The 21286-nt window shown below is 45.2% G+C and overlaps 1 protein-coding gene and 1 non-coding gene across 10 annotated transcripts in view; both read right to left on the reverse strand.

Moving 5' to 3' along the window:
• The window catches only part of MGAT1 (alpha-1,3-mannosyl-glycoprotein 2-beta-N-acetylglucosaminyltransferase), a 54189-nt gene that overhangs the window by 6188 nt on the left and 26715 nt on the right, over window positions 1-21286 (reverse strand). The gene's annotated exons all lie outside the window — the stretch shown is intronic.
• TRNAY-GUA (transfer RNA tyrosine (anticodon GUA)) lies at window positions 12685-12774 on the reverse strand. The gene is given in 2 exon segments: window positions 12685-12720; window positions 12738-12774. It is a non-coding gene; the product is annotated as a tRNA-Tyr (tRNA).

Genomic DNA, 21286 nt, shown 5'->3' on the forward strand with positions numbered 1-21286 from the left:
TGAAAGCAACATTTTCTGGAGAGGGGAGAAGTAGGGGGGCGGGAATTGTAGTATGTAGAAAAGGAATGACAGGAAATGGCTCCAGTCAAGCTCCAGTCTTGACTAGGAAAGCATGGTTCTCATTTTAGATGCAGGGGTGGGGGGAGAGAAAAGAAAAAGGAGCTAGGACACAGAGAAGGCTGCCTTTTTAGCTAGGCTGGTCTTTTAAGGGTAATTTTTTAAGGGTGCAGGGAGAGGTACTGCCTCCTCCAGGGTTCAAGAAGCTTTGGCAAGATTGCTGCCGTGTTTGGGCCAATACACGAAGTCCCAAGCTCCTTCTCCTCAAAAGCTACAGTGTGCCTGTAACTCCCCACATCCTCACTATTCTTCATTCCCGCTTCGAACACCATGAAGATCCTTGCCATTGGTCCAGAAAACCTCAACTTCAAGAACAAAGGGAGTATCTCAAGCAAACACAGGCAAGCCAAACCATGCCACTGTCATCTGCATAATTCATTTGGTGGACAAAGTATTAACAGCTCCCCTTTCAGATTAAGAAAAGGCGCCACTAACTTCCTGAGGGAATCAAAAAACTCAACAGAATAGAGCCTGGCATCGACTGGCACAAAGCATAACCCAACGACGCAAGGCTGTGGCTACAGGACAGCTGCTCAAAACCAAGATGGGTCAAAGCCAAGACTTGTGTTCAGTCTGGCATGCGTCATCTTGCCCTCCGCTAAACTAATTCTCCCAACCTTAACCAATACATCTGCTGAAATGGAGTGGGACGTTACCTGACAGAAATCATTGCTGGTCTGGGGGCTGGATGGCCTATGTGACAAGACTTAAGATGAGCTAAGTTCTTTGTTTATTTTTAAAACTACTCTGTGAAGCAGACCCTTACTATTCCCAGGGCTTTGTTTACTCTATGGATTAACTCTCCCCTCCAGAGCAAATTAATCGTATTCATTGCTTATATTTAAGGTTGTATTAACCAGTTTAGTTGTTAGATTAGTATCACCTGATCAACAGGCAGGGGCATTTTAATCACTCAGACCACGTTTTAACTGGTAGGGTTACTTACAAGTTCAGGGGATGCTTGTTCACGCCTGTGTCTGAAGCTACTGGTACTGTGGTGTGCATGAAAGAAAGCAGGGCAGGGGAACATCAGCAAAGAACGGATGTCTAGAGTAGCAGCTGCTTTGAGATTGGGTGCAGTAAAAGATGGGCCCTGTTATGTTTGTGTGTAAAGTGTGTAAAGCTAATTCCATGTGGAATCACTTTAAAAATGTGCAGTAGCAATTGTTCCCAGGTCTTTAAATTAGTTCCAACCTAATTTCTGAAAAAATCTCATCCTATAGACACATACAACATTTAAAAAATATTTTTGTTAAAGTAATTTTGGCAACCATTAACATAATTATGTGTTTAACAAAGTGATGATAAAGAGTTATGATGCTAGATATTAAGCATGTTTTGATATTAAGCTTTATAACACCAAAAACACTGCATAAAGAACTATTATGCTCTTTATTCAGCATTTTCAGTGTTATAAAGCTTAATATCAAAATATGCCGGTAGTCCTACCTATTGTAACTCAGTTTTAGGCCGAATACACTTTATTATTTACTACAGAATTTTTTTCTCCACTCAAATTTTTTCTACCTCTCAGACAGTAAAAATTAAAGATACATCTTCTGTGGTAGCGTAAGATGCAGCAATTTGTCTTTGACAGTTATTTAGTATACCTGCAGTTTCTCTTACAGAAAATAAAGATATTTATGCTTTTAAATTCAAGAAATATGCCAAATAGTACAATTTTATACACTGAATTATAAATGATGCACTTTATGTTACTAGATCAGTAAGAGTGATATAGGTTTGATAGAAAAGTATTTTCATATATTTCAATTTCCCCTAAAATTTCTACTTTTTTCAAAAGCAGCTGGGGGAGGGATTTGTTTTTCCATGGCTTCAAAGTTTCCAGAAATTTTACATCTCTAATAAGACTCAAAGCATCATAATCTCTACTGTTTCAATAAGGTAAGGTTAATAGAGGAAGGAGGATATACAGCTATGGTTCAATTTTAAGCCAATAGTTCATTCTTCGTGTGATGGAGTACAGCTTGAATGGCCTGAAAATGTTCCAGCACCTTACCCAACTTCATAACTGATCCCTAGCTGCAGACCCTGTTCCTTCCTTAGATATTAATCCTCAATCCTCTTACCTCTTTGACTGCCCTCTTGCCCCTGCTGCTTAGCATCTCTATCAGTAGACTTCCTAATCCTCCCACACTCAGTTTTGCATAGTCTTCACAGCCAAAGATTAGCAAACTTAGTCATTTCAAGGTCTTAGCACCTTACAGACACTCTATTCAAGCGGCAGATAGCTGCATTTGAGAATCTTAGTAAAGCTTAAGCTAATTTGGGGCAGTTCAATTACTGCCACATGCCAGTTATTGTACAGGGTTCACCCAACCAGGGCCGAAATACAGGGTCAGGATGAAGCAAAATTCCAGAGGGATAGCAATGTGTTAGTTTGCTACAACAATGTGTCTTAGAGCATTCTGAAGACCAATCAGTTCTAGCCCTGATGAGGTCGGATGTAGGCTGCAAAACCTTTGAATCTCAACCCTGTTCTCTTAAAATCCATATGATTTACAGCACAACTGAGCATATGAAATACTTGTCCCTTAATACTTGTTCCTTAATTTTTATCAGTGGAAAATATATGGTATAGCACCGTTGCGGAGAGCTACAAATCATAAAGCCCCCAACTTGTGACTCTGAGGTGAACCCACTAGGTAGCCTTCAGAAAGGTGCACTCTTTCTCAGCTAAAATGTGGCAGTAATACTATTGACCAGTGTGCAAATATGTCGTAATTGCAACAAGGAAACACGTGTGACATTCTATGAATATCAGATTGCAGTCCATGCATAGCAAATAATATTAACAGTTTTATAGAATATTCACAGATTAAGCTGCCTTCCTTGTAGTCTATCAAGGTCAGTAGTGGCTATTCTGACTGGTGGTGGCTCTATAAGTAGAGGTCTTTCACATTACCTGTTGCCTAATCCTTTTCACTGGAGATGACACAGACTGAACCGAGGACCTTCTACATCCAAATCAGATAGAGCACTGAGCCGTAGCCCTTCCTTTTCACACCAGAAGGTAAATTTGAAAATTAAATTGGCTTCAGAGGCAAAGAATTCCACACTAAACCTCACTCTTACCCCTTTACTGCATATAGGGGCGGAGGGAGAGAATGCAACAACACTACAGGAAGATGCCTCTTAGTCAGCTCCCCTGTACCCCGAAGCAGACCAGGGCATAACATAAGGCTTCAAATACCCCCAAGAACAAAGAACCCAACTGACACCTGTTTTCCCTTTTGGTCTCGGGCCTAATTTTGCCAAAATCCAACTCCTTGAAAGAGGATACGATTGACTAATATTTCAAATAAATAAAATACTGTTCTTTTGTAAAAACACTATATGCTGATTTTTCTGTATTCATTCCTGAGACTGTTCACAACATAATACAAACTCCTAAACTGACCAAAACCAAAACTAAGAACCACAGCAACAATGAAGATCAGAACACTAATACCACACTATCAACAGAATACTTATTCCTACTAATAAATACATTAAAAATATAAAAATACATTAAAAGATCATAGCCTGGTGTCTAAAGCTGGCCACTGACAGGGCAGGCGAAGGGCAGGGGCAAGGGTGTCCCACCACTGAGAAGGCCCTACCCTTGGTGCTCACCCACCTTACTTCTGAAGGCAGATGACCCCTAGCAGGGCATGTGATGGAAAACATGGCATCTTTCTGGGCAGGAATATATAGAAGCAGGCAGTCCTTCAAACACCTTTGTCAATACTGGTATGGAAAAGGAAGAAAGAGCCAATGACTGAAGGAGGGATTCCTCGGGCAGAGGAAGACAAAGGGCGTGCTGGGTATTTGTATGCTGTCCATCTGTCCTGCTCAGCAGAGAATTCCTGCTAAACCAGTTTGATTCCCTGAATCTAGGACACCCAACATGCAGCCTGCAGGTTAAATGCAGCCTGTCTGACATTTTTTGCAATTTTTAAAAACCTAATAAGCTGGCACACATGAACTAGTAAATCCAGGTGGTACATAACCACCTGCTCATGACTACTGTTGTGACAAAAGAAAAACAGGTAAGCAAAGTAAAGACTCCAGGATACTGAACTCATGTTTGAGTCAAGTACAATATTCATACACCAAGCATGGAGCCTCTCAACTCGGGCTTTTAGGGCAAAAGAGCTGAAGCTCAGCTCCTTTACAGTAAAAGTAAAATAATGGCCTTACTATTGGCGCAGGAGTTGCAGGATGTCAGCTCCCTTCTTACTCAATCCCACATGACAGAGCAACATGCTGACAAGGGTCACTCACAAACCACCAAAACAAGATTCAAGCTTTGTAAGCTGAAAATTGCAAGTGGCAAGTTTTTGCTACAGAAAAGAAGGCAGAACAGTATTGCCTGCTTTGCCACAAGATTCTGTCTGTTGGTGGAAAGTACAACATTAAAGGACTTTATGTCTTGAGTCATAATGAAGCTGGGAAAAGATTTCTACCCAAATCTGGGGAAACAAAGCAGGAAATGTATTGTCGAAGGCTTTCACGGCCGGAGAACGATGGTTGTTGGGGGTTTTCCGGGCTGTCTTGCCGTGGTCTTGGCATTGTAGTTCCTGACGTTTCGCCAGCAGCTGTGGCTGGCATCTTCAGAGGTGTAGCACCAAAAGACAGAGATCTCTCAGTGTCACAGTGTGGAAAAGATGTAGGTCATTTGTATCTACTCAGGAGGGGTGGGGTTGAGCTGAGTCATTCTGTAAGAGTTTCCCAGGGTGTGGAATGCTAATGGCGGGAGGCTTCACTGTATCCTGAGGCGGTTCTTTTGCATATGGATTGGTGCTTGATGTGCTAATCTTCTCTGCAGGGCTATTGTCGGGTGTGGAGTGTTTTGTTGGCCTGGTGTTTTTCAGAACTGGAGCCCATGCTCTGTTCATTCTTAAGGTTTCTTCTTTCCTGTTGAAGTTTTGCTTATGCTTGTGAATTTCAATGGCTTCCCTGTGCAGTCTGACAAAGTAGTTGGAAGTGTTGTCCAGTATTTTGGTGTCCTGGAATAAGATACTGTGCCCTGTTTGAGTTAGGCTATGTTCAGCCACTGCTGATTTTTCAGGCTGTCCAAGTCTGCAGTGTCTTTCATGTTCTTTTATTCTTGTCTGGATGCTACGCTTTGTGGTCCCAATGTAAACTTGTCCACAGCTGCAGGGTATACGGTATACTCCTGCAGAGGTGAGGGGATCTCTGCTGTCTTTTGCTGATCGTAGCATCTGTTGTATTTTTCGGGTGGGTCTGAATACTGCTTGAAGGTTATGCTTTTTCATAAGCTTTCCCATCTGATCAGTAATTCCTTTGATATATGGCAAAAACACTTTTCCTGTGGGAGACTGTTTTTCTTTGGTTGTTTGATTCATCCTGGGTTTGATTGCTCTTCGGATTTCATTTCTGGAGTAGCCATTTGCCTGAAGTGCGTGGTTTAGATGATTAATTTCCTCATTGAGAAAGCGCGGCTCACATATCCGTCTTGCACGATCCACTAATGTTTTCATTATGCCTCTTTTCTGTCGGGGGTGGTGATTGGAGTTTTTGTGTAAGTACCGATCAGTGTGAGTTGGTTTCCTGTAGACCTTGTGACCTAACTGAAAGTTTGCTTTGCGGATGACCAAGGTATCCAGGAATGAGAGTTTTCCCTCACTTTCTTTCTCCATTGTGAATTGTATGTTCAGGTGGATGTTGTTGAGATGATTCAAAAACTCCATCAATTCTTCCTCCCCATGGCTCCAAATGATGAATGTATCATCCACAAACCGGAACCATACACTGGGTTTGTGGGGTGCTGATTCTAGAGCTGTTTTTTCAAAATGTTCCATGTAGAAGTTTGCTATAACTGGGCTGAGTGGGCTCCCCATGGCCACCCCATCCATCTGTTCATAGAATTCGTTGTCCCATTGGAAGTAACTGGTTGTCAGACAATGATGGAATAAGGCTGTTACATCCTCTGGGAAAATCTGATTAATCAGTGCAATAGTGTCTTTTACTGGAACTTTGGTAAACAGGGATACAACATCAAAACTGACAAGTATGTCTTGTGGATTGAGTTTCAGAGAACTGATTTTGTTGATGAAATCTGCTGAATCTTTGATGTAAGACGAGGTTTTCCCGATGTGGTCCTGCAGGAGATCTGCCAGATGTCTAGCTAATTCATATGTCGGTGAACCAATGGCACTCACAATGGGTCGGAGTGGGACTGAATCTTTATGTATTTTGGGGAGTCCAAAATACATAAAGATTCAGTCCCACTCCGACCCATTGTGAGTGCCATTGGTTCACCGACATATGAATTAGCTAGACATCTGGCAGATCTCCTGCAGGACCACATCGGGAAAACCTCGTCTTACATCAAAGATTCAGCAGATTTCATCAACAAAATCAGTTCTCTGAAACTCAATCCACAAGACATACTTGTCAGTTTTGATGTTGTATCCCTGTTTACCAAAGTTCCAGTAAAAGACACTATTGCACTGATTAATCAGATTTTCCCAGAGGATGTAACAGCCTTATTCCATCATTGTCTGACAACCAGTTACTTCCAATGGGACAACGAATTCTATGAACAGATGGATGGGGTGGCCATGGGGAGCCCACTCAGCCCAGTTATAGCAAACTTCTACATGGAACATTTTGAAAAAACAGCTCTAGAATCAGCACCCCACAAACCCAGTGTATGGTTCCGGTTTGTGGATGATACATTCATCATTTGGAGCCATGGGGAGGAAGAATTGATGGAGTTTTTGAATCATCTCAACAACATCCACCTGAACATACAATTCACAATGGAGAAAGAAAGTGAGGGAAAACTCTCATTCCTGGATACCTTGGTCATCCGCAAAGCAAACTTTCAGTTAGGTCACAAGGTCTACAGGAAACCAACTCACACTGATCGGTACTTACACAAAAACTCCAATCACCACCCCCGACAGAAAAGAGGCATAATGAAAACATTAGTGGATCGTGCAAGACGGATATGTGAGCCGCGCTTTCTCAATGAGGAAATTAATCATCTAAACCACGCACTTCAGGCAAATGGCTACTCCAGAAATGAAATCCGAAGAGCAATCAAACCCAGGATGAATCAAACAACCAAAGAAAAACAGTCTCCCACAGGAAAAGTGTTTTTGCCATATATCAAAGGAATTACTGATCAGATGGGAAAGCTTATGAAAAAGCATAACCTTCAAGCAGTATTCAGACCCACCCGAAAAATACAACAGATGCTACGATCAGCAAAAGACAGCAGAGATCCCCTCACCTCTGCAGGAGTATACCGTATACCCTGCAGCTGTGGACAAGTTTACATTGGGACCACAAAGCGTAGCATCCAGACAAGAATAAAAGAACATGAAAGACACTGCAGACTTGGACAGCCTGAAAAATCAGCAGTGGCTGAACATAGCCTAACTCAAACAGGGCACAGTATCTTATTCCAGGACACCAAAATACTGGACAACACTTCCAACTACTTTGTCAGACTGCACAGGGAAGCCATTGAAATTCACAAGCATAAGCAAAACTTCAACAGGAAAGAAGAAACCTTAAGAATGAACAGAGCATGGGCTCCAGTTCTGAAAAACACCAGGCCAACAAAACACTCCACACCCGACAATAGCCCTGCAGAGAAGATTAGCACATCAAGCACCAATCCATATGCAAAAGAACCGCCTCAGGATACAGTGAAGCCTCCCGCCATTAGCATTCCACACCCTGGGAAACTCTTACAGAATGACTCAGCTCAACCCCACCCCTCCTGAGTAGATACAAATGACCTACATCTTTTCCACACTGTGACACTGAGAGATCTCTGTCTTTTGGTGCTACACCTCTGAAGATGCCAGCCACAGCTGCTGGCGAAACGTCAGGAACTACAATGCCAAGACCACGGCAAGACAGCCCGGAAAACCCCCAACAACCAAAGCAGGAAATATTTGGCTGAGAACACGGTAGAACAATTGAAAAAGGAACTGAACTCCCCTCTGGTATTTAGTTTTGTGTTTAATGAGTCCACCAATATGAGAGAGTACAGTTCTGTATCTGGATAAGATTGGTATCTGAAAACTTTGAAGTGCAGAAAGAATTACTAGTTTTGTCCCCACTTAAAACCTGTGGTGAGGCCAGATATACTGGAATTTGCCAGGAAGAAATGTGAGAGGTTTGGATTAAACATGGGAAAAAATTAATTTGCTTGCCACAAATGGGGAACCTAAAATAAAAGAGGGGGAAAACACAGATGGTTTCAGCAGTTTTTTCAAGTTAAAATAGAAGGCTGGTATACCCTGCTTCCATTGCATCATTCATCAGGCAAGTTTGTGCTGTGAACTTTGCAATTCACTGCATGATGTGATGGAAGAAGTGATCAAAATTGTGAATTTTCTTCTTGTTTGTGCCCCTCACCATTGCCAGTTATGACATATTTGAAAAAGCTGAAGTAGAATATGGAAATTTAGTGTATTTCATCGCAGTCGGCTAAGTAATGGAAACTCAAAGATTTGCAAAGTCACTTCCTTGGATCATGGATTTTTAAAAATTATCCCCAAGTCAGTCCCACATTAGCTTATAAGATTGTAGTTTTTTACTGATTTGACAAGACACCTGAACACACAGAACTTGTAAGTGCCGGGAAAAAAACAAGAGCATTTCTGATTTGTTCATGGAAGTGCAGGTATTCAGAAGGTTATAACACTACTTAAGATTACCATGTTAAAATCCACTTCTTTTCATCTGTTTCTTTTAAAACTCCAGCCTGAAGAGGAAAGGTGTATTAGCAGGAGAAATTCCCAACAAGCAGCACTGATTGAGTAAACACCGGCTGGCATTTTGAGTCAACATTATAACAAAAGAACGTCCTGACACCAACTGCCAGTTAGGAAAAAATTATTTGCTTCCCAGAACTTAAACAGCAATACTAACGTTTGTCTATTTTGCCAAAGCTTTTAATGCTGAACATGTTCAGCCACAATTTTGTCTCTCAACTAAGAGAACCCACTTATCCCCCACAAAGGGTTGAGCCAAACCAGTAAATATGTGAAATGCTTAGCTTACATCAAATAAACATGCTTCTAGAAGGGATCAGTCTAACTTCCAGAGTTGAGAGAGCTTTGATAGTTTCCTCCCAGGATGAAAGTATTGCAGGATGCTAACGAGAGAGGTAGAATGCAGCTGCCCAATCTAAGACTATATCACGAAGCAATATGTTTGGCATGGATAAAAGAATGGATGACATTGAAAAACCGCAAGTTATTGGCTTTGGAGGGATACAAAAAAACATTTGGATGGCATGCATATTTGTGGTACGATAAAGTAAAAGCAGATTCTATGTTTATACACCACTATATCCGGAGAAGCCTCTTCACAATTTGGAAGAAGTATGAAAATTACCTACAAGATGGAATTCCTTCTTGGGTGGTTCCGTATGAAGTAATAGATCCGAGAGCTGTTGATAATGAGCAGCAATGTTTAACCTACAAGGAGATAACTCGAGTAGAATTTTCAAAATTGAGAATAAAAACAGAAGAAGAGCTGTCTCCATGTTATGGATGGTTTCAATATAGACAGATCAGAGATCTTTACAATTCGGACTGTTTGAAAGGAGGAATAAGAATGGAGAATTCAGAATTAGAAGATGTAATTTTTCAAGAAGGTAAAAAGGAAATTTCAAGGATTTATAAAGTACTTTTAAAATGGTTTACAGAGGATGAGACAGTAAAAGTCCAGATGGTGAAGTGGGTTATAAATTTTCACAAAGAAATAACAATGGAGGCGTGGGAATACCTGTGGAAAACGACTTTGAAGATTACAACATGTACAAGTATTAAAGAGAATGTCTACAAAATGATTTATCGTTGGTACTTGACACCAAAGAAAATTGCGCTAGGAAATATTAGTATGTCGAATAAATGCTGGAAATGTAAAAAACATGAAGGATCATTATACCACATGTGGTGGACTTGTGAGGTAGCGAAGCAATACTGGGGAGATATAATTGAAGTAATTAATGAGGTTTTGCAAACCCAAATAAATAAGAACCCAGAATTGCTGCTACTGAACTTGGGAATGGAAGATGTTCCAATGCAGTATAGAACATTGTTATTTTACATGATTACAGCAGCAAGACTTTTATATGCGCAGAAATGGAAAGTACAAGAAATACCAACTACAGAAGATTGGATCTATAAATTGCTGTACATGGCTGAGATGGACAAAATGACAAGAAAACTTAAAGATCTTGATCCAGGACAATTTAATGCAGATTGGGAGAAACTGAAACAATATCTAGAAAAAAAATGGGATGTGAAAGGGGAACTGTGGTAGTTCGATAATTATTGAAATGTAATAGAAGAAGAAGAGAGAAGTGACTTTACCGGGAAAGGGGGAATATAATTATAGAAATCTAAGCTACCATTGGGGTTATGATAAAAGTAAAAATTATAGAGTATTAAATAATAGATGTTTTACTATGGATATATAAGATATATAAGATTAAGCTAGCTAGATATTATGTACAATATATAGTTTAAGTAAAGAGTATATAATAGATATTTGAGTATAACAGTTACCTTAGAGACTTAAAATAAGCTCAGAACAAGAAAAAGTAAAAGATGGGTGTGTAATAGAATATTAGAGTTTAAGTTAATATTAGAATGAGGAGGATTGTGGAAAGTAAAGAGTTTAGATAATCGGAAAGTAAAATGGATGTAATGTTATATTTTTAATATCTTGATTGCTAATATATATGATTATGCTAGCATTATTTTAGGTAGAATATATGGTTTACCTGAGGTATTTAAAGGGAAACTTGTACCATAGAGATATAGAGATATTTTTAGTAGAGATTTAATAAGCTTAGAGAAAAGAGTATTAAGTGTGTGTTTAACAGGGTATATGAGATATTAAGTAATTAAGTAATAAAATAGACTAAGGGTTGGAAAACTGTTGGAAGTCAACTAAAAAGGGGGGAGGAAAGGGAGGGGGTTAGAAATAGACTTACAAGGGGGTAATGAACGTGCTGAATGATATTATAATCTAATCCAATAAAAAACATTTTTTTAAAAAAAAGATAGTTTCCTCCCAGGAAAGGTTAATTAAGGCATATTTGTAAGGAAGATGGGAGTTTGGGGTTCAAAACAGAACTTGAACCAATATGCCAGTAAGTTAAGACTCCAACAATGGCCATTCTTTGCTTGGGAACATAATTTGGAAAAGTACGTACGGGTAAGGTGATTGGTATCCTATGCCAATGGTGCACATCTGCATAATTATTACTATTAACTCTAGAACAAATTCTTTGGCAGGTAAGTGTTTCTGCATGGGTATATATATTGTATATGGTACAGATATCTAGGTAGAACATTTCTTCAATTTGACAGAACAGTCAAGAGGAAGAATGCCAGCCCCAGCAAGACTGGCACAATAAAACATGTTTGCTTTCAAACCTTTGAAGAGGAGCTATTTTTCTCTCCTACTTAAAAAAAAAATAGAGGTCCTCTCAAAATGTGATGTGTTTTCCTATGGCTTACAAAACAAAGACCAGAAGTTGTGAAGTGGGGGTGTGTGTGTGTCAGTGCTGATATATGACTTCTAATGACATTATTTATATAGCATTACTGTTTGTTTCCCGAAACTTCACACCACCATTCAAGTCTTTTAGCTCGGAAGGATGATTTCCCAAAATGCTTTGCAGAGAACCAAAGGGCTGCAGACACAGCGAGAGCATCCACTTATGGCCTGAAAACGATGAAAACATGAGGCTCTTGCAAGGGTGGTCAATGCTACAAAATATGGGATGGATGAGCTGAGAATAAAAGCAGCAACAAGCTTCATTTCCCTGAGGCCACTAAAAAAATATAAAAGAACAAGAGTTTGGCACTTCTGCTGCCTTTAGTTTTGGAACCAAGCATATATTCCATGTTCCATCCATGGATGCCAGAAGAAGCAATTTGGAAGCAGGAGCTTGCGTTACAGAAACAACTCAGCTGCTCAGCAACACGTAATACACAAAGGGACTTTGGCTGAGGGTCATGATAGCAGGATGGAGCTAGATATCATTGCCACAATTGCTTAATACTGCCACGTTTCTCTACAAGGGAGCCAAGGCCATCTTAGTACCACATCAGCTCCAAAAGCCAAATTCACCAAGCCACCAGATATACGCCAAGAGACTGTTCAGTAGTGTTCCTCAAGGCCTTAAGAAAATCAGAAGAGACTATAACCAAGCTGGAAAAGGTAAGAGTAATATGTGTAAATGGTGTAACAACAAAAACAAGATCTGCACTCAGAATAATTTTTATTTATTTATTTGATTTATATTCCACCCTGCCCACACCAGCAGGCTCAGGGCGGATTATGGATTTAGGTGAATAGTTGTACTGGTCCAAAGTCGAACAGCAGGATTTGAGTCCAGTAGCTCTTTAGAGCCCAACAAGTTTTTAAAAGGGAGCTTTAACTCTTGAAAGCTTATACTTTGAAAATCTTGTTGGTCTCTAAGGTGCCACTGGATTCAAATCATAGGGTTGAAAGGGACCTCCAAGGTCATCTAGTCCAACTCCCAAAATTATTTTCTTCGAGCCGGAATCGAACCAGCGACCTAAGGATGACTATTCAGATGCACTCTACGGTCCTCTGCTCTACCAGCTGAGCTATCGAAGGAACACAATCCTGTTGTTCAGAATAATGGGATACTGGATTTGCAGGCAGTAGTGTATGGTGTGGGGCATGCTACCCCATCTGTCCCACCTTCTCTTTATTTGAATGCGATTTCAATGAGAGATCAGAAAGTTCCTGGTCCACTCCTGTTTTAAAGACCAGTGTTGGACTAGTGGCTTGACTCACAGATTTTTATACAACTGCTCTGCTTTGTCAGTGACAGAGACACCCTTTAAAACTTTAGATGGAAAATTTCAGATTTACCTTCCTTTCCATCACACCCACTGCAATGCCGCTGGACCTTAAAAATGGAATTCTCTATAATCACATCAGGCAACTAGCAGCACCTTAAAGACCAACTGTATTTCCAGGATATGAGCTTTCGAGAGTCAAAACAAACAGGGTTAACATACCTGTAACTTATGTTCATCGAGTTCTTCTGTGCTGACACACATGGGACTGCGCAGGCGCAGGCCAGCCGCCGGAGAATTTTCTAGAGCTTCTATGGCTCCGAAGGGGCCGTTTGTCGCGCGCCTCAGCGACCGTTTTCCCGCCCAAACGGTCACGTGATCCTCCAGCGACCAACGGCCCCTTCCCTCAGTTCTCCCTTGCCGCCGCTTGACCAACACACTTCAGCCATAACACCTTAAAAACACCAATATCCGTTACAGCCATCACAGTATTGTGCATTGGAGTTCACAGCGGGGTAGGAGGGAGGGTTGTGTGTCAGCACAGAAGAACTCGATGAACATAAGTTACAGGTATGTTAACCCTGTTTTCATCTTCGTTCTTCTGTGCCTCCACACATGGGAGTGTACCAAGCTTCACACAATAAGGAAGGCGGGGGTGAAGTCCAACACAATTTTATTAAGCAAACAAGATCAACAATAAATAGATATGCATATATACATCTATGTAAAAATACTGTGTAAGGACACATAAATACTCAATATTTACATATATACACACCCCCAGGTACATATATACACACTTTCACTCAAGGGTACCCAACAGGTACGTCAAGAAAGTCATACCAAAACTCCCTCAGGAAAAGAGGGAGTGTAAGACAGCCTTGGCCACAGATACATCCTGCTCCGCATTGACATCAACGGCGTAATGCCTGACAAAGGTGTCTGCAGAGGACCATGTGGCTGCTTTACAAATGTTAACCAGGGGCACCCCCCTGAGGAGTGCCGAAGAGGATGCTTGGGACCGCGTGGAGTGGGCTCTGACATGAAGCGGGCAAGCCACCCCTGCTAGGGAATAGGCCTTGCTAATGGCCGTCACAATCCACCTAGACAGGGTCTGTGAGGAAGCCCTGTTACCCTTGTCCTTGGCCCCAAAACATACAAACAGGTGAGGACTGGAGCGGAATCCCTTCGTCCTATCCAGGTAATAGGCTAGGGCCCTCTTCAAGTCTAGGGTATGGAGGGCCTTTTCCCCCTTAGAGGAGGGTTGAGGAAAGAATGCAGGCAGTGAGATATCCTGCGAGAGGTGGAAGGCGGACACCACCTTGGGCAGGAACTCAAGGCAGGGACGCAGGACCACCTTGTTGGGATGAAACACAAGAAAGGGAGGGTCAGACCGCAGTGCAGACAGTTCACTGACCCTTCTGGCCGACGTGACGGCCACCAAGAATGCTACCTTGTAGGATAGCATATCCAAGGGGCATGTAGCCATAGGTTCAAATGGAGGCAACATGAGATGTGAGAGCACCAAGGACAGTGACCACCGAGGCACTGGCGCAGACACAGGTGGGTAAAGATTGTACATGCCCTTAAGGAACTGGCGGGATTGTGGGTGAGAAAACACCGTAGCACCCTCAATTCGGGTGTGAGCAGCTGCTATCGCTGCCAGGTGGACCTTGAGGGAGGAAACCTTCAAGCCCATACCACGCAAGTGGCACAAATACTCGAATACAACCCCCAAGGGACTGCTGTCAGGCACCACCCCTCTGGCAAGTGCCCAGAGCTCAAACCTGCGCCACTTGGCCGCATAAGCGCGCCTAGTGGATGGCCGACGAGCATTCAGGAGGACCCTCTGTACCTCGTCAGTAAAGCCTATCGGGGAGGAACGATCCGCCAAGCCGTTAGGTGCAGCTGCTTGGGATCGTGGTGGACTAGGCTCCCGTTTAGGAGAAGGTCTTGCCGAGGAGGCAGACTCACATACGTCCGTTTGGACATCCGCAGGAGCTTCGGGAACCAAACCTGCCGTGGCCAGAAGGGGGCCACTAGGATGCAGTCCGTCCCGTCCTCCTCTATCTTGCACAGGACCCTGGGAATCAAGGGGAACGGAGGAAACATGTAGTGCAAGCCCTGCGTCCACGTAAACTGGAAGGCATCCCCAATAGAGAGGGGGTCGCTCCCTGCCCTGGAACAGAACGTGTGGGCCTTGGTGGTCGCCGCAGTGGCGAACACATCTATCACTGGATGACCCCACATCTGGAAGATCGGCCCAACGTACTCTACGTTCAGTTCCCACTCGTGTTCCAGTAAAGGGACCCTGCTGAGGGCATCTGCCCGGGCATTGTCTGACCCAGCCACGTGTATAGCACGGAGCGACACGCCGTTCTTGATAGCCCACTGCCAAGTGAGTGTGGCTTCCCGGCACAGGGCCATGGACACTGTGCCCCCCTGCTGATTCACGTAGTACATGGCAGTCGTGTTGTCCGTCTGCACCAAGACATGACGATTTCTCAGCAGTGCTGTAAGAGACACAAGTGCGAAACGAATGGCCCTTAGTTCAAGCACATTGATATGGAGGGTCTTTTCCCTGTCAGACCAGACATCTTGCACAGCCACATCACCACAGTAAGCACCCCATCCCATCAGAGAGGCATCAGTGGTAACCGTGATGTCATGGTGTTGATACCCAAAAGGGGTCCCTCTAAACAAGTTGTCATCAGACAGCCACCAGTCCAAGGAGGAGAGGATGACCCTCGGGATAGAGAATTTGAGGGACGGAGGGTGCAGTAGAGCATCGTACCTCTGCACAAACCAGTTCTGGAGAGGGCGCATACGCAGCCTAGCGAAAGGCACCACAGAGGTGGCCGCTGCCATATGCCCTAGTAAGCACTGGATAGCGCGCACAGACTGGAACCGGTTCCTTTTAAACATGGACACTAGACCCCTTAGGGACCGAGCCCTCTCCAAGGGGAGCAGGGCCTTACCCTCCACAGAGTCCAAAAGTGCACCAATGTAGGACACCTTGCAGTTGGGCACCAGTTTGGATTTCTCCAAGTTCACCAGGAGCCCCAGGCGTTGGCACGTGCTAAGTACCAAGCCAATGTCCTGCACCAGCCTAGACTCTGAGTCAGCCACGATGAGCCAGTCATCGAGGTACGGAAAGATAGTACAACCTTCTTCCCGTAGGAAGGAAACCACAGGGGCCACACATTTAGTGAACACTCGTGGGGCAGTGGACAGGCCAAAGGGGAGCACCTTATACCGGAAAACCCTTTGCCGGTAAACAAAGCTCAGGTATTTCCTGTGCTCCTTCCGTATGCCCACGTGAAAGTATGCGTCTTTTAAGTCAAGAACCGCAAACCAATCCCCCTGTTTCAGCAAGGCGATCACAGCCGCCAACGTTACCATTTTGAATTTGGTCACCTTGAGGAAGGCATTAAGGCCCCTCAGATCTAAGATGGGACGTAAGCCCCCATCCTTCTTAGGGACCAGGAAGAACCTAGAGAAGAAACCCTTTACAGAGTCGTCATAGGGCAATTCTTCCACAGCACCCTTGGCCAAGAGCGACACGATCTCCGCATCCAGCTCGGCCATAGTGTTATTGACAGCTGTCAGGGGTGAACTGCATCTAGGCAGCTCAACAAACTCCAGCCCGTACCCCAGTTCAACAATAATTAAGACCCATGAGTCAGATGTTATTGACTCCCACTCAGAGAGGAGTGGACTAAGTCTGTCCGAAAAGTTCAGGGATACGGCTGGCGTGACCTGTCAGTACTGCCTCCCGGCGCCCTGCTGTTCTTTCTGCAGGGCCGGTTGCTGTGCCTGACGAGGTTTGAAGGGCCGACGCCTCCTCTGCTGTTGTGCGGGAGGGTAGGGCCGCTGCTGGTAGGCAGGATACTGATGATAGCCCGGCCGCTGCTGTTGGTATCTGCCCTGGTAGTGGTAAGGGCCGGACCGGGGAGCGTACCGTGACCTGGAGGAGGGCTCGTCCGCTGGAGCCAGACCCAAGGACCGCGCCGTCTGCCTGTCCTCTTTTTTCTTTTTCAGGGTCTCGTCGGTCGATTTGGAGAACAGCGAGTCCCCTTCAAAGGGCATGCTCTCCACCCTGGAATGCACCTCCTGGGACAGGGCCGTAGACCGCAACCAGGAGTGGCGCCTGAGGACCACCGCCGACGCCATCCCTCTAGCAGCAGTGTCAGCAGCGTGGCTCCCAGCGTTCATCTGCTGCTTAGACAGCCTCACAGCCTCCGTCTGTAGCAGGGACACCACAGCCTTCTGCTCAGGAGGGAGGTCCCGGGTATAGGATGCCAACTTCTCCCAGAGGTACAGCTGGTACCCTGCCATGATGGTCTGGTAGTTGGCAATCCTCAGACCCAGCGAAGCGACGATGTATTGGCGCCTGCCCATGGCATCAAGCTTCTTGCCCTCTTTATCGGCAGGCACCGAGGAGTGACCCGATCGTCGGGGGTTGAACTCCTCTGTGACCAAGGAGGAAGGTGGAGGGTGTTTCACCAACGCCGGCCAGGTGCCCTGCTTGATCTTGTAAAGCTGCTCGATGCGCTTGGACGTTGGAGGTTGATCACAGGGCACCTGCCACACCTTCTCCACAATCTCCTCAATACCCTCGAGCATGGGGAAGCCTACGTACGCCGGATTATCTCCATAGATACGTTTGAGGAGCTTGTCCTTGGTCTGGGGAAGTGCCGAAGAGATGTCCATCTCGAGAGCCTTGGCCATCCTTGCCATCTGATCGGCGTAGATGCGGAGGTCCTCGAATGGCGAGTCCGCAGATGGCACTAGCTCCTCAGCCGGCGATGGTTCGGACCAGGACTCCGACTGGTAGCCGCCAAAGCTCTCGACATCCTCCTCATCGGAACCGAGCTGGGATTCCGGAACCTGGAGCGGAGGGGGAGCCCACGCCGACCTCGACGTCGAAGGCCTCGGTTCCGACACGGAGAAGCCCGCAGGTGCCCCCTCCCATTGGCAACGGTATGGCGAGGGGAGGTAGGAAGCTTGCCGATGCCGGGACGCAGTGGACCGGACTGATCGGACACTGTCCCCGGAACCATGCCGCTCACGACCGACCAGAGGTGGAGACGGACGGACAGGCGACGGACGGCTCCGACGAGGAGACGGGCTCGGTTCCAGCCTCGGCGACCGAAGGGCAAGCGATGGTCGGCTCCGATGGTGCGGGCTCGGCTCCGGCCCCGACGAGAATTCCGCGGGCACCGTCTCGAAGGCCATCGGATCCGGCACCTGCACGGAGATGTCCTCTGGCTCCGGGGAGCCCAGATGAGGGGAAGGCGTGTGAGGAAGCACGATGACCTCCTCCTGAGGAGCGGGACGCGGCGACCGATGGTGCTTGGTCTTTTTCTTCTTCTTCGGTGGTTCCGAAGAAGAACTCGGAACCGACGCGCTCCTCGCCTTCGAAGGGGACCTCGGCTTCGACCTCTTAGGCTTCGTCGGAACCGATCCGGCCGTCGGTTCCGACCGGGGACTCGGTACCAGGATCCTCGGTTCCGAAGCTGGTCTCGGATCCGACCTGGTAGATGAAGCGCTACGGGGCGGCCGCACCGGTCCCTGCGCTGGAGAGGCCGCTCTCGACGCCGAGGTACTCGGGGGACGCGGTTTCGACCCCGACCTCGCGGAGGCCACTGAGCCAGCTCTGGAATGCCGTTCGGCAGAGGGGCTTGGGCCGGCCTTGGAGGAGGGCAACGGAGCGCCTCCGGACATGACCTTCTGCCACAGGGAGGAATTCAATCGGGCCTTGCGCTCCTGCCGGGCCTTGCTGGTGAAGCCCTGGCAAATTTTACAGGCCGTCACATTATGGGTCTCTCCCAAACAGAACAGGCACAGTTCATGGCCATCGGTTTTGGCCATTTTCGTGTGGCATTGGAGGCAATGCTTGAAGAGAGCCTTTGAGGCCATCTTCAGGGGCACGCGAAAGGAAGGTCAAAAACAGTCCGAGTCAAATTACCGAGTCCACAACAATGTCCAAAACGAGATCCGAAGAATAGTCGAGGTCACGAAGTCCGAAGTCAAAAGCCAAGCAATCAGTCAGAATAAAGCACGAAGCACAAAAAAGCACAGAGCAACGAAGCTCACGTTCTCTCCAAGCGGCGGCAAGAAGAGAACTGAGGGAAGGGGCCGTTGGTCGCTGGAGGATCACGTGACCGTTTGGGCGGGAAAACGGTCGCTGAGGCGCGCGACAAACGGCCCCTTCGGAGCCATAGAAGCTCTAGAAAATTCTCCGGCGGCTGGCCTGCGCCTGCGCAGTCCCATGTGTGGAGGCACAGAAGAACGAAGATGAACTTAATGTAGTTGGTCTTTAAGGTGCTACTAGACCCAAATTTTGCTCTTCTACTAGAGACCAGTATGGCTACCCACTGGAAACTATCAGCCAACTAGGTTTCTAAGGAACATAGTTAAGGACCAGCTTTGGAGGGAAACAGCAGAAGTATGACTGGAAGCAAAAACTAGAACAGAATCCCTTCCAACTAGTCCCTCCTGAGAAACAGCTTTAGATTTATTCTGGAAGCTTCTACTCAAACTAGTGGTGGGGGAGGGGAAAGGATAGACGCTTGCAGCACTGCACATCTCTCTCCCATGCACGTGCAGTTTACATGCAAGTACAACTATGCACACATTTATAGTTGTAGCCCTCCGGCCAGTTTATTTAAATTTATATACCACCATTCTGTCAAAGAATAAGCCGACAACATATTAAGTAGCACCACCCAAGGCACTTTCATAGTCTCAAACCTCCGGAATCCTCAGACATGATATTTACATATATACACACATGCATTCTTTCACACATTCCTGCATCTTTCATTCTACACATGAATAATTAAACATCATTTTCTCAGATTCACCGTCACCAACTTTATTCTCCCTAAATCTCCTATACCCCTTCTTCTCACGATTAATTAACCAACTTGGTGAAAACCAAGGCTGACTGTGAAATGCTCTAGGAGGATCTCCGGAAATTGGGTGAGTGGGAAGCAGTGCTGGCAACTGAGCGAAGGCAATAGTAAGGTGATACATAATGGGACAAAGTTTAGGTGGGTAGCCATGTTGGTCTGCAGTAGAACAGCAGAATTTTAGTCCAGTAGCACCTCGGAGGCCAACAAGATATTCAGAGTGTAAGCTTTCATCATGAGTCAGAGCTCCCTTCTTCAGAGCAAAAAAATCACAGCTTTAAGAATATGCTAATGGAGTCTGATCTTGCTGAGACTGAGAAAGAAAGAGACCTTGGGTTGTAGCTCAATGAAAATACTGGCCTAGAATACCACATAAGTAAAAAACTCTGCTGGGAATTATTAGGAAATGGACGGAAAACAAGACAGCCAGTATTATAATGACTCTATATAGATGTGATGCGGCCTCATTTGGAATATTGTGTGCAGTTTTGGTCACTGGATCAAAAAAAGACAACTGCAGAGCTTTTAAAAGTATAGAAGATGAGGGCAATTAAAAGGAGTTGGAGCACTTTTCCAATGAGGAATGGCAGAAAAAGACTTTTCAATTTCGATGACAAAGGAGGACATGACAGAGGTTTATTAAATTATGCACAGGGTAGAGAGAGTAGATTGAGAGAACTTTTTCTCCCCTCCCAGAATACTAGAACTCAAGGGCATCCTGATGGGCAGTAGATTCAGGACAGACAGAAGGAAACAGTTCTTTACTCAATGGGTGATTAAAATGTGGAATTCACTGCCAGAGGATGTAGTGATGGCTACAGGCACAGACAGCTTCAAAAGAAGATTAGACAGAGTCATGGAGGATAGGTCTACCAGTGGCTACTAGCCAGGGAGACTAAAGGGATCCAGAGCCGTAAACCTCAGAATATCAGTGCCAGGAGGCAACTTTAGGGAAAGGCCTCCATCTCTATGCCCTGCTGCTGGCCCTCCAGAGTAACTGGTTGGCCACTGGAGGAGATAGGATGCTGGACTAGATGGACCATTGATCTGGTCCAACAGGTCTCTTCTTATGACTCTGAATTTTTTTCCTAAACTCAAACAGGTATCATGTCTTTTCAGGCTATGGAAATCTACCACTTCAATGCCACCACCAAAATGAAGTAGTCAGAAGTTTGGGTTAGTCAAAAAGCACATCCCTTTAAAAGGAGTTCAAACATTAAGACACATACATGCTCATACACACACAGTCCCACTGAAGCTATGAAATTGACCCAGTGCCCCAGGGGATAGGAGCAGTTGCCTGCCAGATGAAGACATGAGCTGAATTTAATTGCTTTGCATGCCTCAAGTGCTCTCTGCAGAGACAAAAAACGACATGTCGGAAACTTGGCAACAAGCAGAAAAACT

The sequence above is a fragment of the Eublepharis macularius genome, chromosome 4 (assembly GCF_028583425.1).
Source record: "Eublepharis macularius isolate TG4126 chromosome 4, MPM_Emac_v1.0, whole genome shotgun sequence".
In the NCBI taxonomy this organism is placed as follows: Eukaryota; Metazoa; Chordata; class Lepidosauria; order Squamata; family Eublepharidae; genus Eublepharis; species Eublepharis macularius.